Genomic DNA, 18674 nt, shown 5'->3' on the forward strand with positions numbered 1-18674 from the left:
GCAAGCCTTAACTGAATCCAAAACATCGAAATACTACAAAGCATCTTTTCTGACCATAAAACCATAAAAGTAGAAATCAATAACAGAAAAAGCAAGGGAAAAAAAAAATCAAACACATGGAAACTGAACAACACCTTGCTCAAAAACTACTGGGTTGTAGAAGAAATCAAGGATGGAATAAAGAAATTCACAGAATCAAATGAGAATGAAAACACATCCTACTAGAACTTTTGAGACACAGCAAAAGCAGTACTCAGAGGTCAATTTATAGCAAGAAATGAACACATCCAAAAGGAAGAAAGGGCCAAAATAAAAATATTAGCCCTATGATTCAAACAAATGGGAAAAGAGCAGCAAAAGAAGCCCTCAGGCACCAGAAGAAAGGAAATAATAAAAGTTTAGAGCAGAATTAAATGAAATAGAGAATAGAAAAACAAATGAAAGAGTTAACAAAACCAAAAGCTAGTTCCTTGAAAAGATCAACAAAATCGATAATCCGTTGGCCAAACTGACAAAAGAAAACCAGGACAGGAAGCATACAACCAAAATAAAAAATGAGATGTGCAATATCACAACAGACCCAACTGAAATTAAAAGAATCATAACAGAATACTACAAAAAATTATGCTCTAGCAAATTTGAAAACCTAGTGGAAATGGACAAATTTCTAGAAACACACTACCGACCTATACTAACACAAAGAGAGGTAGAAAAACTACATAAACCTATAACAAAAGAAGAAATTGAAAGGTAAAAATTAAAAAACTCCCAACAACAACAACAAAAAAAAACACTGGACCTGACGACTTCACTTGAGAATTCTACCAAACTTTCAGAAAAGAGTTAACACCAGTACTACTAAAGGTATTTCAGAGCATAGAAAGGATGGAATACTTCCAAACTCGTTCTACAAAGCCAGTATAACCCTCTAACCAAAATCAGGTAAAGACACAACAAAAAAAATTACAGACCAATATGCCTCCTTAACATAGAGGCAAAAATCTTCAACAAAATTCTAGCCAATAGAATTCAAAAACAATTTACCATGACCAAGTGGGATTCATACTGGGTATACAGGGATGGTTCAATACTACAAAAACAATCAATGTAATCCATCACACTAATAAAATAAAGGACAAGAACCATATGATCTTATCAAATGATGCAGAAAAGGCATTTGACAAAGTCCAACACCTACTCATGATAAAAACTTTCAGCAAAACAGGAAGAGAAGGGAAATTCCTCAGCATAATAAGGGCATTTGTAGAAAACCAACAGCCAATATCATCCTAAATGGAGAGACTCTGAAAGCATTCCTCTTGAGAACGGGAACCAGACAAGGATGCCCTTTACCATCACTATTATTCAACATAGTACTGGAGATCCTAGCCAGAGCCATGAGGCTAGAAAAAAAAAATAATAAAGGGCATCCATATTGGTAAGGAAGAACTAAAAGTATCCCTATTTACAGATGTTATGATCTTATACACAGAAAACCTCAAAGAATCCACAAGAAAACTACTGGAACTAATAGAAGATTTGAACGAAGTGTAAGGATACACAATAAACATATAAAAATCAGTTAGATTTATCTACAACAACAAAGAGAACTTTGAAGAGGAAATCACCAAATCAGTACCATTTACACAAGAATATAAAATACTTAGGAATAAATCTAACCAGAGCTATAAAAGACCTATACAAAGAAAACTAAACTAAAATGGATCAAAGACCTAAATATAAAATTTAAAACGATAAAGATCATGCAAGAAAAAATAGGGACAACGCTAGGAGCCCGGATACATGGCGTAAGCAGAATATAAAACATAACTAACAATGCACTAACACCAGAAGAGAAACTAGATAACTGGGAGCTCCTAAAAATCAAACACTTATGCTCATCAAAAGACTTCACCAAAAGAGTAAAAAGAGAACCTAGAGGCTGGGAAAATTCTTTGGCCATGACATATCCGATCAGGTTCTAATCTCTAAAATCTATACGATACTGCAACACCTCAACTACAAAAAAAGACAAATAACCCAATTAAAAATGAGCAAAGGATATGAAAAGGTACTTCACCAAAGAAGATATTAAGGTGGCTAACTTAACAGATACATAAGGAACTGCTCACGATCATTAGCCATTAGAGAAACGCAAATCAAAACTGCAATGAGATACCATCTCACTCCAACAAGGCTAGCATTAATCTAAAAAACACAAAATAACACATGTTGGAGAGGTTGTAGAGACACTGGAAAACTTATACACTGCTGGTGGGAATGTAAAATGGTACAACCAATTTGGAAATCAAATTGGCACTTCCTTAAAAAGCTAGAAATAGAACTACTATATGATCTAGCAATCCCACTCCTTAGAATATATCCTAGGAAAATAAGAGCCATCACATGAATAGATATATGCACACTTGTGGTCATTGCAGCACTGTTCACCATAGCAAAAAGATGGAAACAACCTAAGTGCCTATCAATGATGAATGGCTAAACAAATTATGGTATAATCACATGATGGAATACTACGCAACGATTAAGAACAAAGATGAATCCGTGAAACATCTCACAACATGGATGAATCTGGAAGGCATTATGTGGAGTGAAATTAGTCAGTCACAAAAGGACAAATATTGTATGAGACCACTATCATAGGAACTCAAGAAAAGGTTTAAACACAGAAGAAAACATTCTTTGATGGTTACAAAGATAAGGAGAGAGGGAGAGGGGAATTCACTAACTAGATAGTAGACAAGAGTTATCTTAGTTGAAGGGAAGGACAACACACAATACAGGGGAAGTCAGCACCACTACACTTAACCAAAAGCTAAGAAGTTTCCTGAACACAACCAAACACTTCAAGGGACAGTGTAGCAGGGATGGGGGTCTGGGGAACATAGTTTCAGGGGACATCTAGGTCCTCAGTATATGCCACTGCAGCAGTATATCAACAGGGAACTGCCAGAAATTCAAGCCTGATTCAGAAGAGGATGCGGAACCAGGCATATCACTGCTGATGTCAGGTGGATCCTTTCTGAAAGCAGGGAATACCAGAAAGATATTTACCTGTGTTTTATTGACTATGCAAAGGCATTGAACTGGGTCGATCATAACAAATTATGGGTAATATTGCAAAGAATGGGAATTCCAGAACCCTTAATTGTGCTCATAAGGATCTCACATAGATCAAGAGGTAGTCCTTCAAACAAAACGAGGGGATTTTGCGTGGTTTAAAGTCAGGAAAGGTGTGTGTCAGGATTGTATCCTTTCACCATACCTATTCAATCCGTATGCTGAGCAAATTATCCGAGAAGCTGGACTACATGAAGAAGAACAGGGCATCAGGATTGGAGGAAGACTCATTAACAACCTGTGTTATGCACGTGACATAACCCCGCTTCCTGAAAGTGAAGAGGACTTGAAGAAGATCAAAGACCACAGCCTTCAGTATGGATTACACCTCAACATAAAGAAAACAAAAATCCTCACAACTGTACCAATAAGCAGCATCATGATAAATGCAGAAAAGTTTGAGGTTGTCAAGGATTTCATTTTATTTGGATCCACAATCTACACCCATGGAAGGAAGAGTCAGGAAATCAAAAGAGAGGCAGCGCCAAGATGGCAGAGTAGTCAGACACATCCAGTGGTCTCTCTTACAGCAAAGACCCGAAAAAAACAAGTGATTCAATTATATATATGACAAGCTAGGAACCCTGGTCATCAAAGGCAAAGTTAAGAAATCAGACAAGTGACAGAGGGAGAGAGAGACGGTGCAGAAGCAGGGAGGAGGTTCTGGATGTGACTCCACGGGAGCACTTCAGCCCTGATACCCAGGCAGGCAAGAACGTGGCAGGGCTGGCAGTAGCATTCTGGACGTGCCTGCTTCAACGAAAGAAGGCAAGCGAAGTTGTGCAGCCGTGATTCTCTGGTGTGACCACAGCAGCACTGGAGGTGGCATTCCAGATGCATCTGCTTCAGCAAAAGAAGGCAAGCAAGATGGCACAGCCCCGATTCCTTGGTGCGACTGTGGAAGGGCTGAGCCAGCACACAGAATCTACACACTCCTCTGGAACCTGAGAAAAAACAGTGCTCTTGGCACACGATCGGTGATTTTGTCTAATTTACAGCACATATCTAATAGCTCTTCCTTTTGAAAGAAATCTCTTCTATCTGATCTCTCCTCCTTCTGCTCCAGCTGGCTTCAGTGACAGTTGATTTCCCTTGGCCTGAGACAGGTCCTGTCGCACTCCCTGAGCCATTCTCCCAGCCTTGGAGAAGGGACAAATTAACAAATGGGGGAAAAATAATCTGCTGGCTCCCATAATCTGGAAACATAGAGCAGAAGCAACTCCTGTCCAGGTAAAGCATTCCACAGACTTTGAATGTCTTTCATCCCTGCATGGACCCAGTTGGCCCCAGTACAGCAGATAGGATCTGGCTGTTATATTGCAAGGGTGAATGTCCTTACGGTCTGACTGTAACTGTTTCAGCTGTGCAGTGGAGAGGTAGGTTTTTGACGTTTGATACAGCAGGGGCCTGAGGACTGGTGGCTCCACCCATGCCACCCATACACCTGAAACAGAGGTCCAAGCATAAGTGGTGCCTCCCAGTCCTTACAGTTAAAAGCACTGGGTGGCTATGGTATGGCTGCAGAGCCCACCCACCAGTGCGCTCTAGAGAACAGAGACACGCTTTCCTCACAGACACTCGGGGGAAGGTTGTAAGCTCCCATATTCCTCAGACTGTCACCCCCTGCAGCAACCAGAAACCTGTAAGTACACCAATCACCACTGCTCCTCTAAGATTGTAGGTGAGAGCCTAGACCACACACTAGGTGACTGACTACCTGGACGCCTGAGCTGAATCTATACGAGAATAGTGAATAGACTCTTAGGCTCATAGAGTTAACAACTCTAGCCATCCAGTGACAGGACATTAGTGCTTCAAAGGCTCTAACAATCAAGAGAGCTCACTCTAGTAGCCCATTTGGGTATATCAAAACAAAACAAAGCAAGAACCTAGGATACGGTGAGCAAATATAAAATAAAATAATACAATAACTTATAGATGGCTCGGAGACAACAGTTGATAACAAATCACATAAAGAAGCAAAACATGACCACATCAACAAACTCCCAAAGGAAAGAATCAAAGAATCTTCTGGATGAAGAAGTCTTCCTGAAATTACCAGATGTAGAATACAAAAGATTAATACACAGAACTCTTCAAGACCTCAGGAAGGAGATCAGGCAAAATGCAGAACAAGCCAAGGAAAACACAGATAAAGGCTTTAACCTTAACCCTTTGCCATCGAGCCGATCCCAACTCATAGCAACCCTATAGGACAGAGTGAACTGCCCACAGAGTTTCCAAGAAGCACCTAGTGGATTTGAACTGCCAACCTTTCGGTTAGCAGCTGTAGCACTTAACCACTATGCCACCAGGGTTTCCACAGATAAAGCAGTTAAGGAAATTAAGAAGATTATTCAAGAACATAATGAAAAATTTAATAGGCTACAAGAATCAATACAGAGACATCAATCAAAATTCAGAAGATTAACAATAAAATATCAGAATTAGACAACTCAGTAGAAAGTCAGTGGAGCAGAACTGAGGAAATGGAAGTCAGAATAAGCGAGACTGAAGACAAAACACTTGGCAACAATATATTTGAGGAACAATAAGATAAAATAACTTTTAAAAATGAAGAAACCCAAAAAATCATGTGGGACTCTATCAAGACAAATGACCTACGAGCGATTGGAGTACCAGAAGACAACAGGAAAACAGAAAGTACAAAGCAAACTGTTGAAGAGGTGTTGGCAGGAAACTTCCCTGATATCGTGAAAGATGAGGAGATATCTATCCAAGATGCTCATCAAACCCCACACAAGACAGATTGCAAAAGAAAGTCACCAAGATATATTATGATCAAACTGGCCAAAACCAAAGATAAAGAGAAAATTTTAAGAGCAGCCAGGGATAAATGAAAAGTCACCTACAAGGTGAGTCAATAAGAATAAGCTTGAACTACTCGGCAAAAACCATGCAGGCAAGAAGGCAATGGGATGACATTTAAAACATAGAAGGAAAAAATTGCCAGCCAAGAAGAATCATATATCCAGCAAAACTGTCTCTCAAATATGAAGGCAAAATTAGGACATTTCCAGAAAAACAGAAGTTTACGGATTTGCAAAAACAAAGCCAAAACTACAAGAAATACTAAAGGGAATTTTCTGGTTAGAAAATCAGTAATATCAGATATCAACCCAACACTAGAACACAGAACAGAGCAACCAGCTATCAACCCAGATGAGAAAATCACAAAAATAAATAAAGATAAAAAAAGCTCAAAACAGGGATATAGTGATGTCATTATGTAAAAGGCGACAACATTAAATCAATAAAGAGGAACTAAATAAAGCAGTCACAGATCTTTCATATGGAGAGCAAATCAAGGCGATAAAAAAAATAGAGGGAGGTAAAAGATAGGTTTAAAATTAGGAAAATTGGGGTAAATAATAAGGTAACAAAGGAGAATAACAATCCTACACAACAAAATAAAATACAAGAAAAACATAAAGACTAAGCAAAAACAAAATCAACAACCATGAAAAAGAGTAACATACAATTTACAAAGAAAAACTGCTTAGCACAAAAAACTAAAGGGAAAAAAGAAACTGTCAACAACACACACAAAAAAGAGATCAAAATAACACCACTAAGCTCATAAAAAAAAAATTTTATGAGCTTAGTACCTATCCATAATTATGCTGAATGTAAATAGACTAAATGCACGAATAAAAAGACAAGCTGCTGAATGAATAAAAAACACGCTCCGTCTATATGCAGCCTAAAAGAGGCACACATTAGACTTAAAGACACAAACACACTAAAACTCAAAGGGTGGGAAAAAAATATATCAAGCAAACAACAATCAAAAAAGAGCAGGAAAGAGGAGGCAGAGCCAAGATGGCAGAATAGACAGATGCTTCCGGCGAGCCCTCCTTATAACAAAGACCAGAAAAAACAAGTGACATGAGTGTATTTATGACAAACTAGGAGACCTGAGCATCAAAGGCAAGCTTAGAAAACAAACAGAGGGGCAGAGGGAGGAAGAGACGGTTCAGAAGTGGAAAGGAGTTACCGGACCTGAATCGCAGGGAGCCCTCAGACATCATTCCTGGGAGCATCTGCTGTGGGCTGGCACTAGCATTCGGCAGCAGTTTCCTCAGGGAGAAGCAGCTAGCCACACAGCCTACTCATGCGTCCAGAACCAGAGAAGAATTGTGCTCTCAGCAAAAGCTAAGTACTTGCATATATTCTAACGCGTCCCCCCACCCCCAAGCTGGCTTCAGCGGCTGAATTCCCTGGGCCTGAGATAGGCACTGTTGACTGCCTAGAGCCATCCTCCTGATCTTAGAGAAGGAAAAAATTTGCATTTGGGAGAAAAGATAATTTACCTGCTCCACTAACTGGAGGAGCTCAGGACAGAAACGGCTCCTGTCCAGGCATAAACAGTCTGTGGACTTTGAGCACCTTTCCCTTCTGCATGGACCTGTGTGGGCCTATTTCAGGAGAATAGGCCCTTGTTGGCAGACTCCAACCATTTCAGTGGTGCGGTGGAGAGGTGGGTGTTTGATGTTTGACATTGCTTTGCCTATTAAACAGGGTCCTCACCTACCCACATCAGGGGCCTAAGGACGGGTAGCTCCACTCAGATCACCCAGCCACCCACAACAGGGGTCCAAAGATAACTGGTACCTCCCAGTCCTTATAACCAAAAACATTGGGTGCCCATGGTCCGTCTGCAGAACCCACCCACCTGCACGCTCTAGGGAACAGGGATGCACTTTCCTCAGAGACACTAGGGGGTCAGTTCTCAACCTCCTACCTTCTTCAGAGCATGACCCCTTGCTGCAACCAGATACCGGTAGCTACACCAATCACTCCTGCTCTTCTAAGACTGTAGGACAGAGCCCGTACCACATACTTGATGATCAGCTACCTGGACATCTGAGCTGAATTCATACAAAAAAAAGTGAATGGACTCCTAGAGTGATATACCTGGTAACAGCTCTAGCCATCTGGGGGCAGGACATCAGAGCTCCAAAGGCAAAAATAATCAAGCTAGCTCACTCAAGCAACCCATTTGGACATATCAAAACAAAACAAGCAAGAAGCTACGACACAGTAAGCAAACAAAAACTAATACAATAACTTATAGATGGCTCGGAGACAACAGTTAATATCAAGTCACATAAAGAAACAGACAATGATCATCTCAACAAGCTCTCAAAACAAAGAATCAAGGGCTCTTCTAGATGAAAGTGCATTCCTGAAATTACGAGAGGCAGAATACAAAAGTTCAATATACAGAGACCTTTAAGACATCAGGAAGAAAATGAGGCAATACACAGAACAAGCCAAGGAACACACAGATAAAGCAATTGAAGAAATTAGAAAGATTATTCAGGGACATAATGAAAAATTTAATAAGCTGGAAAAATCCATAGATAGACAGCAATCAGAAATTCAGAAGATTAACAATAAAATTACAGAAGTAGAAAACTCAATAGAAAGTCAGAGGAGCAAAACTGAGCAAGTAGAAGCCAGAATTTCTGAACTTGAAGATAAATCACTTGGCACTAATATATTTGAAGAAAAAGCAGATCAAAGAATTTAAAAAAATGAAAAAACATTAAGAATCATGTGGGACTCTATCAAGAGAAATAACCTATAACTGATTGGAGTACCAGAACAGGGAGGGATAACAGAAAGCACAGAGAAAATTATTGAAGATTTGTTGGCAGAAAACTTCCCTGATATCGTGAAAGATGAGAAGATATCTACCCAAGGTGCTCATCGAACTCCACATAAGGTGATATTAAACCAAGACATTATAATCAAACTTGCCAAAACCAAAGATAAAAAGAGAATTTTAAGAGCAGCTAGGGATAAAGGAAACATCACCTACAAAGGAGAGCCAATAAGAATAAGCTCGGATTACTCAGCAGAAACCATGCAGGCAAGAAGGCAATGGGATGACTTACTTAAAAAATTGAGAGAAAAAGATTGCCAGCCAAGAATCACATATGCAGCAAAACTATTTCTTAAATATGAAGGTGAAATTAGGACATTTCCAGATAAACATAAGTTTAGGGAATTCGTAAAAACCAAACCAAAACTACAAGAAATACTAAAGGGAGTTCTTTGGTTAGAAAATCAGTAATGTCAGGTATCAACCCAAGACTAGAACACTGGGCAGAGCAATCAGAAGTGAACCTAGACAGGGAAATAAAAAAAAAAAAAAAAAAGCCAGATTTTAAAAAAAGCTCAAAACAGGGTAACAGCGATGTTATTATATAAACGAAGAAACATTAAAACAATAAAAAGGGACTAAGAAATCTAACCACAGATCTTCCATATGGAGAGGAAGATACGGCGAAACAAAAAAATAAATTTTGGGTTTAAATTTAGAAAAATAGGGGTAAATAATGAGGTAACCACAAAGGAGAAAATTATCCTACTCAGCAACATAAAATACAAGAAAAAAATAGAGACTCAGCAGAAACAAAATCAACAACAACGAATATGAGGAAAGGACAATATATAAAGATAATCTACTCAGCACATAAAATTAAATGGGAAAGAGAAACTGTCAACAACACACAAAAAACAACACCAAAATGATAGCACTGAAGTCATACCTATCCATAATTACTCTGAATGTAAGTGGACTAAATGCACCAATAAGCAGACAGAGGGTGGCAGAATGGATTAAAAAACACGATACGTCTATATGCTGCCTACAAGAGACACACCTTAGAGACAAAAACAAACTAAAACTCAAAGGATGGGAAAAAAACATATCAAGCAAACAACAATCAAAAAAGAGCAGGAGTGGCAATATTAATTTCGGACAAAATAGACCTTAAAGCTAAACCCACCACAAAGGATAAGGAATGACACTATACGATGATTAAAGGGACAATATACCAAGAAGATATAACCATATTAAATATTTATGCACCCAATGACAGGGCTGCAAGATACATAAAACAAACACTATCAGCATTGAAAAGTGAGATAGACAGCTCCACAATAATAGTAGGAGACTTCAACACACCACTTTCAGTAAAGGACTGGACATACAGAAAGAAGCTCAATAAAGACAGGGAAGATCTAAATGCCACAATCAACCAACTTGACCTCATAGACATATACAGAACACTCCACCCAACAGCAACCAACTATACTTTCTTTTCTAGTACACATGGAACATTCTCTAGGATAGACCACACATTAGGTCATAAAGCAAAACTTAGCAGAATCCAAAACATTGAAATATTACAAAGCATCTCCTCTGACCAAAAGACCATAAAAGTGGAAATCAATAACAGACAAAGCAGGGAAAAGAAATCAAACACTTGGAAACTGAACAATACCCTGCTCAAAAAAGACTGGATTATAGAAGACATTAAGGATGGAAAAAAGAAACTCAGAGAATCCAATGAGAATGAAAACACTTCCTATCAGAACCTTCGGGACACAGTGAAAGCAGTGCTCAGAGGTCGATTTATATCAATAAATGCACACATCCAAAAAGAAGAAAGGGCCCATATCACAGAATTATCCCTACAACTTGAACAAATAGAAAGAGGGAAACAAAAGAAAACCTCAGCCACCAGAAGAAGACAAATAATAAAAATTAGAGCTGAACCTAAATGAAATAGAAAACAGAAAAACAATTGAAAGAATTAACAAGATCAAAAGCTGGTTCTTTGAAAAAATCAACAAAATTGATAAACCACTGGCCAAACTGACAAAAACAGAAGAGGAAGCAAATAACCCGAATAAGAAATGAGATGGGTGATATTACAACAGACCCAACTGAAATTAAAAGAATCATATCAGATTACTAGGAAAAATTGTACTCTAACAAATTTGAAGACCTGGAAGAAATGGACGAGTTCCTAGAAACACACTACCTACCTAAACTAACACAAACAGAGGTAGAACAACTAAATAGACCCATAACAAAAGAAGAGACTGAAAAGGTAATCAAAAAACTCCAAACAGAAAAAAAAGCCCTGGCTGAGACAGCTTCACTGCAGAGCTCTACCAAACTTTCAGAGAAGAGTTAACGCCACTACTGCTGAAGGTATTTCAGAGCATAGAAAAGGACAGAATACTACCAAACTCATTCTATGAAGCCAGCATATCCCTGATACCAAAACCAGAAAAAGCCACCACAAAAAAAGAAAATTACAGACCTATATCCCTCATGAACTTAGATGCAAAAATTCTCAGCAAAATTCTAGCCAATAGAATTCAACAATATATCAAAAAACTAATTCACCATGACCAAGTGGGATTCATAGCTGGTACGCAGGGATGGTCCAACATTAGAAAAAAAATTAATGTAATCCACCACATAAATAAAACAAAAGACAAGAATCACATGATTTTATCAATTGATGCAGAAAAGGCGTTTGACAAAGTTCCACACCCATTCATGATAAAAACTCTCAGCAAAATAGCAATAGAAGGAAAATTCCTCAACATAATAAAGGGCATTTATACAAAGCCAACAGCCAACATCATCCTAAAAGGAGAGAGCCTGAAAGCATTCCCCTTGAGAACGGGAACAAGACAAGGATGCCCTTTATCACCACTCTTATTCAACATTGTGCTGGAGGACCTAGCCAGAGCAATTAGGCTAGACAAAGAAATAAAGGGCATTTAGATTGGCAAGGAAGAAGTAAAATTATCTCTATTTGCAGATGACATGATCTTATACACAGAAAACCCTAAGGAATCCTCCAGAAAACTACTGAAACTAATAAAAGAGTTCAGCAGAGTATTGGGATACAAGATAACCATAAAAAATCACTTGGATTCCTCTACACCAACAAAAAGAACATCAAAGAGGAAATCAGCAGATCAGTACCATTTACAGTAGCCCCCAAGAAGATAAAATACTTAGGAATAAACCTTACCAGAGATGTAAAAGACTTATACAAAGAAAACTACAAAATACTAGTGCAAGAAACCAAAAGAGACCTACAAAAGTGGAAAAACATACCTGGCTCATGGATAGGAAGTCTTAACACTATAAAAACGTCTATTCTACCAAAAGCGATCTATAGGTTTAATGCAATTCCGATCCAAATTCCAACGACATTCTTTAACGAGATGGAGAAACAAATCACCAACTTCATATGGATGGGAAAGAGGCCCCGGATAAGTAAAGCATTACTGAAAAAGAAGAACAAAGTGGGAGGCCTTACTCTACCTGATTTTAGAAACTATTATACTGCCACAGTAGTCAAAACAGCCTGGTACTGGTACAACAACAGGTACATGGACCAATGAAACAGAATTAAGAATCTAGACATAAATCCATCCACATATGAGCAGTTGATATTTGACAAAGGCCCCAGAACAGTTAAGTGGAGAAAAGACAGTCTTTTTAACAAATGGTGCTGGCATAACTGGAAAAAAATGAAAAAACTGCAAAAAAATGAAACAAGACCCATAGCTCACCCCATGCACAAGAACGAGCTCAAAATGGATCAGAGACCTAAATATAAAATCTAAAACGATAAAGATCATGGAAGAAAAAACAGGGACAATACTAGGGGCCCTAATACATGGCATGAATAGTATACAAAACATTACTAACAATGCAGAAGAAAAATTAGATACTGGGAGCTCTAAAAATCAAACACGTATGCTCATCCAAAGACTTCACCAATAGAGTAAAAAGGTTACCTACTGACTGGGAAAAAGGTTTTAGCTAAGACATTTCCGATCAGCGCCTCATCCCTAAAATCCACATGATACTGCAAAAACTCAGCTAAAAAAGACAATTAGCCCAATTAAAAATGGCAAAGGACATAAACAGACACTTTACCAAAGAAGACATTCAGCCTGCTAACAGATACATGAGGAAATGCTCACGATCATAAGACAAATGCAAATCAAAACTACAATGAGGTTCCATCTCACCCCAACAAAGCTGGAATTAATCCAAAAAACACAAAATAATAAATATTGGAGAGGGTGTGGAGAGATTGGAACACTTATACACTGCTGGTGGGAATGTCAAATGGTACGACCACTTTGGGAATCGATTTGGCACTTCCTTAAAAAGCTAGAAATAGAACTACCATACAACCCAGCAATTCCACTCCTTGGAATATACCCTAAAGAAATAAGAGCCTTCACATGAACAGATAATATGCACACCCATGTTTATTGCAGCACTGTTTACAATAGCAAAAAGATGGAATCAAACAAGGTGACCATCAACAGATGAATGGATAAATTATGGTATGGTCACACAATGGAATACTACACAACATTAACAACAGCGATGAATCTGTGAAACATTTCATAACATGAAGGAATCTGGAAGACATTGTGCTGAATTAAATTAGTCAGTTGCAAAAGGACAAATATTATATGAGATCACTATTCTAAGAACTCTAGGTAAAGTTTAAACACAGAAGAAAATATTCCTTTATGGTTACGAGGGTGGGGAGGGAGGGAAAGGGATGTTCAGTAACTAGATAGTAAAAAAAAATTAGTAGACAAGAATTATTTTAGGTGAAGGGAAGGGCAACACACTACACAGGGGATGTCAGCACAACTGGACTAAACCAAAAGCAAAGAAGTTTCCTGAATAAACTGAACACTTTGAAGGCCAGCATAGTACGGGACAGGGTTTGGGGACCATGGTTTCAGGCAACATCTAGGTCAATTGGCATAACAAAATCTATTAAGAAAACATTCTGCATCCCACTTTGGAGAGTAGCTTCTGGGGTCTTAAACACTAGCAAGTGGCCATCTAAGATGCATCAATTGGTCTCAACCCACCTGGATCAAAGGAGAATGAAGGTCACCAAAGACACAGGTAATTATCAACCCGAGACAGAAAGGGCCACATGAATCGGAGACCACATCAGCCTGAGACTGGAAGAACTAGATGGTGCCCAGCTACCACTGATCACTGCCCTGCACAGGGAACATAATAGAGAATCCCTGATGGAGCAGGAGAACAGTGGGATGCAGATCTCAAATTCTCGTCAAAAGGCCAGGTTTAACGGTCTGTCTGAGACTGGAGGGACCCTGACAGTCATGGTCCCTGGACCCTTTGTTAGCTCAAGATTGGAACCATTGCCAAAGCCAACTCTTCAGACAGGGATTGGACTGGACTGTAAGATAGGGTTGCTTTGAGTCAGAATTGACTCAACAGCAGTGGGTTTGTTTTTTTTGGTGGGTAAGATAGACAATGATTCTGGTGATGAGTGAACTTCTTGCCTCAAGTGGACACTTGAGTCTCTGTGGGCAACCCCTGTCTGGTAATGAGATGAGAAAGCAGAGGAGGACAGTAGCTGGTTGAACGGACATGGGGAATATAGGGTGGAGAGGAGGAATGTGTTGTCTCACTGGGGGAGAGCAGCTGGGAATGCATAGCAAGGTGTGTATAAATTTTTGTATGAGAGGCTGACTTGATTTGTAAACTTTCACCTAAAGTACAATAAATAAATAAATAAAAGAAATCAAAAGATGCATTGCATTGGGAAAATCAGCTGCGAAAGACCTCCTTAAAGTGTTGAAAAGCAAAGATGTCACCTTGAGGACTAAGGTGCACTTGACCCAAGCCATGGTGTTTTCCATCACAGCATATGCATGTGAAAGCTGGACAATGAATAAGGAAGACCAAAAAAGAATTTGTGCCTTTAAATTGTGGTGTTGGAGAAGAATATTGAATATACCATGGACTGCCAGAAGGAAAAACAAATCTGCCTTGGAAGAAGTATACCCAGAATGTTCCTTAGTAGCAAGGCTGGAGAGACTCACATACTTTGGACATGTTGTTAGGAGGGATCAGTCCCTGGAGAAGGACATCACGCTTGGTAAAGCAGAGGGTCAGCGAAAAAGAGGAAGACCCCCAATGAGATGGATTGACCCACTGGCTGCAACGTTGGGCTTAAGTATAGCAACGAATGTAAGGATGGCGCCGGACCGGGCAGTGTTTTGTTCTGTTTTGCATGGGGTCACTATGAGTCAGAGCCCACTCAATGGCACCTAACAGCAACAACAGGTCAATTGGCATAAAAGTTTATTAAGAAAATGTTCTGCATCCCACTTTGGTGAGTGACATCTGTCTGGGGTCTTAAAAGCTAGAGAACAGCCATCTAAGATGCATCAATTGTTCCCAATCCACCTGGAGCAAAGGAGAATGAAGATTACCAAAGACAGAAGGAAAATATTAGCCCAGGAGACAGAAAGGGCCGCATAAACCAGAGACTCCATCAGCCTGAGACCAGAAGAAATAGATGGTGCCCAGCTACCACCAATGACCACCCTGACAGGGAACACAACAGAGAGTCCCTGACAGAGAAGGAAAAAAGTGTGGTGCAGAATTCAAATTATAGTAAGAAAAAAAAAACAGACTAAGACTGGAGGAACCCCAGGAGGCATGGCCTCCGGACTCTCTGCTAACCCAGAACAAGAACTATTCCCTAAGCCAGCTCTTCAGAGAAAGAAAGGATTGGACTATAAGATATAAAATGATACTTGTGAAGAGTGTGCTTCTTGGCTGAATTTGATACAAGAGACTAAATGGGTAGCTCCTGTCCAGAGGCAAGATGAGAAGGCAGAAAGTTATAGGAGCTGGGTGAATGGGCACAGGAAATCTGGGATGGAAAGAAAGAATGTGCAGTCACATTATAGGGTAGCAACTAGGGTCACATAACAATGTGTGTATGAATTCTTGTATGAGAAACCAGAGCTGTAAACTTTCACCTGAAACACAATAAAATAAATAAATAAATATTTTATCGTGTAATTTACTTCTAAGGCATGCATATACCCACAGTTTCTGAGTTCCTTCTCAAGAAAGCTCTTTGGAGTTATATTCAAGTCTACATTGATCATTGCCCTAATTGCAGACAACAAAGAACTTTATCTGAAATTCTGGCACTTTGTATTAACTATTTTATGTTTCACTTTAAGCCACAGAGTTGTCATTTTTCATCAGTCACTATTAACTACAGTTGGAAACACACATATTTCACTGCCAGCATTTACAATTTTTTTTTTTTTACTCTTTAAAGGGAAACCCTGGTGGCGCAGTGGTTAAGTGCTATGGCTGCTAACCAAGAGGTCAGCAATTCGAATCCGCCAGGTACTCCTTGCAAACTCTATGGTGCAGTTCTACTCTGTCCTACAGGGTCGCTATGAGTCGGAACTGACTCAACGGCAGTAGGTTTTTTTTTTTTTTTTTAACTCTTTGAAGAGTGAAGAAAACTCCTGAGAACGCTAGGCATTGTTTCAAATCCAATTTTAGGGGGATCACATATTCTAATGAAAAGATCAAGTGGGTAAATTATGTATGTTGTTGTTAGGTGCCGTTGAGTCCGTTTCAACTGATAGCAATGTTACAGGACAGAGTAGAATGGCCCCATAGGCTTCCAAGAAGTGGCTGGTGGATTTGAACTGCTGACCTTTTGGTTAGCAGCTGAGCTCTTAACCATTACACCACCAGGGCTCCAAATGGTATATAGATGAGAGTTTAGTTGCCATTTTGTGGTACTATTGTTGGTTTTGTTTTTTGTTTTGTTTTTTTTTGTTCTGAGGTGTCAAGTTGGTTTTGACTCATAGTGACCTTACGTATAACAGAACAAAACACTGCTTGGCCTTGCACCATTCTCATAATCATTGCTATGTTTGAGCCCATTGTTGACACCACTGTGCCAATCCACCTTGTTGAGGATCTTCCTCTTTTTCACTGACCCTCTATTTTACTGGGCATGATGTCCTTCTCCAGGGATTGGTCCCTCCTGAAAACATATCCAAAATATGTGAGAAGAAATCTCACCATCTTTGCTTCTAAGGAGCATTCTGGCTGTACTTCCTCCAAGACACATTTGTTCATTCTCCTGTGGTACTATAAAAAAATAGGTACATTTATATTTTACATATTTCAATTTTTAAGAATCCAGAGCCAGTTGGAGAGAAGGAAGAAAGATAACTCATAAACTTGGAAACAACTAAGATAGCAAGTCAAATGCTTAAGAATATACACTCCAAGGGGTGAAGGGGTGAGTCAGGCTCCTTCAATACTTAATTACCTTAAAAGCAGTTATGATAACAACCTGAGCTGTTATTCATTCATTCATCTATCCACTCATTCATTCAAGCATTTGATGAATATTACCTACACACAAAGAAACTTGATATGTGACCAAACAGCATACTGTAAATAAAATGTACTTTTAAAAGTACACTTAATATCATTATAAATTCAAATATATCTTCTATAAGTTATTCAGATATTTATACCCAAAGGAAAGGGTGCTAGATTATTCAGTAAGTGAGGGAAAAGGGGAAGAAAAGCAATGAGAAGAAAGGCAAGCAGGTATTGTGAGAAGGACAGGGCAAGTGAAATCAGCCCACGTCTTGGTTCAAATTCTGGCTAACTCAGCCAGATGTCCTTTGCGGAGTCACGGTGGTCTCCTCCCTGCTTCAACAGTGCTTTAACAGACCCTGGAGCTCACCAGCCTCCCTCCAACTGGCTGCTCCCAGCCTGCCTTCAGCCACCTCCTCACAGCAGCGCCCTCGCATGCCCCATGTCCCCCACACCCCCACCACCACTCCAGGCCCTCACAGAACCACTCTGCCTCTCCTCAACCATCACCATGACGACCGCGTCGCCCTTGCAGGTGCTCCAGAACTGCAATCAGATCAACTGCCAGATCGACCTGAAGCTCTACGCCTCCTCCGTCTGCCTGTCTTTTTACTTCCACTGAAATGATGTGACTTTGAAAAATTTTGCCAAATATTTTCTTCACCAATCTCACAAGGAGGATGGAACATGCTGAGAAAATGATGAAGCTGAAGAACCATTGAGGTAGCCCAATCTTCCTTCAGGATATCAAGAAACCAGACCATGATGACTGGGAGAGTGGGCTGAATGCAATGGAGTGTGCATTACACTTGGAAAAAAGCCTGAATCAGTCACTGCTGGAACTGCACAAACTGGCCACTGACAAGGACGACCCCCATTTGTGTGACTTTGTTGAGACTCATTACCAAAGTGAGCAGGTGAAATCCATCAAAGAATTGGGTGACTACATAACCAGCTTGCACAAAACGGGAGCCCAAAGAATCTGGCCTGGCAGAGTGTCTCTTTGACAAGCAAACCCTGGGAGACAGATACGGAGAGAGCTAAGCTTTAGCCTGGCTGCTCCATAGCCACAGGTGTGAGTTCCACGGTCACCAAGACAGCGCATGCCTGTGGGGTTTACCTTTACCTTTTCTATAAATTGTACCAATGCATCCACTTCAGGTCTTTCATTTGGACCATTCCTTCAAATAAAGTAATTTGGTACACAACACCCTAGAAAAAAAAATAACAAATTCTGGCTAACTCAAAGGCCCTCACCTAGAAAAGGACATATCTGTCCTTTCAAAACAAACTTTTTCTGAAGAGCAAAATTGAAAAAAATAAATAAATATGGAATGAAAGCACTCTATAAACTGCCAGGTCATGGTATAGATCTCCATGAATAAGTGATTTTTTAAATCAAGTTAGTCATTAAAACCCCAAATAAATATGGGATATGTTAACATTTTGATATAAGAAC

General features: G+C 39.5%; 1 pseudogene; it reads left to right on the plus strand.

Annotated features, from left to right (window-relative positions):
* Positions 1–17726: 17726 nt before the first annotated feature.
* On the plus strand, positions 17727–18259 carry LOC126069404 (ferritin heavy chain-like; annotated as a pseudogene).
* Positions 18260–18674: the final 415 nt, after the last annotated feature.

The sequence above is a fragment of the Elephas maximus genome, chromosome X, assembly GCF_024166365.1.
Source record: "Elephas maximus indicus isolate mEleMax1 chromosome X, mEleMax1 primary haplotype, whole genome shotgun sequence".
Taxonomy (NCBI): Eukaryota; Metazoa; Chordata; class Mammalia; order Proboscidea; family Elephantidae; genus Elephas; species Elephas maximus.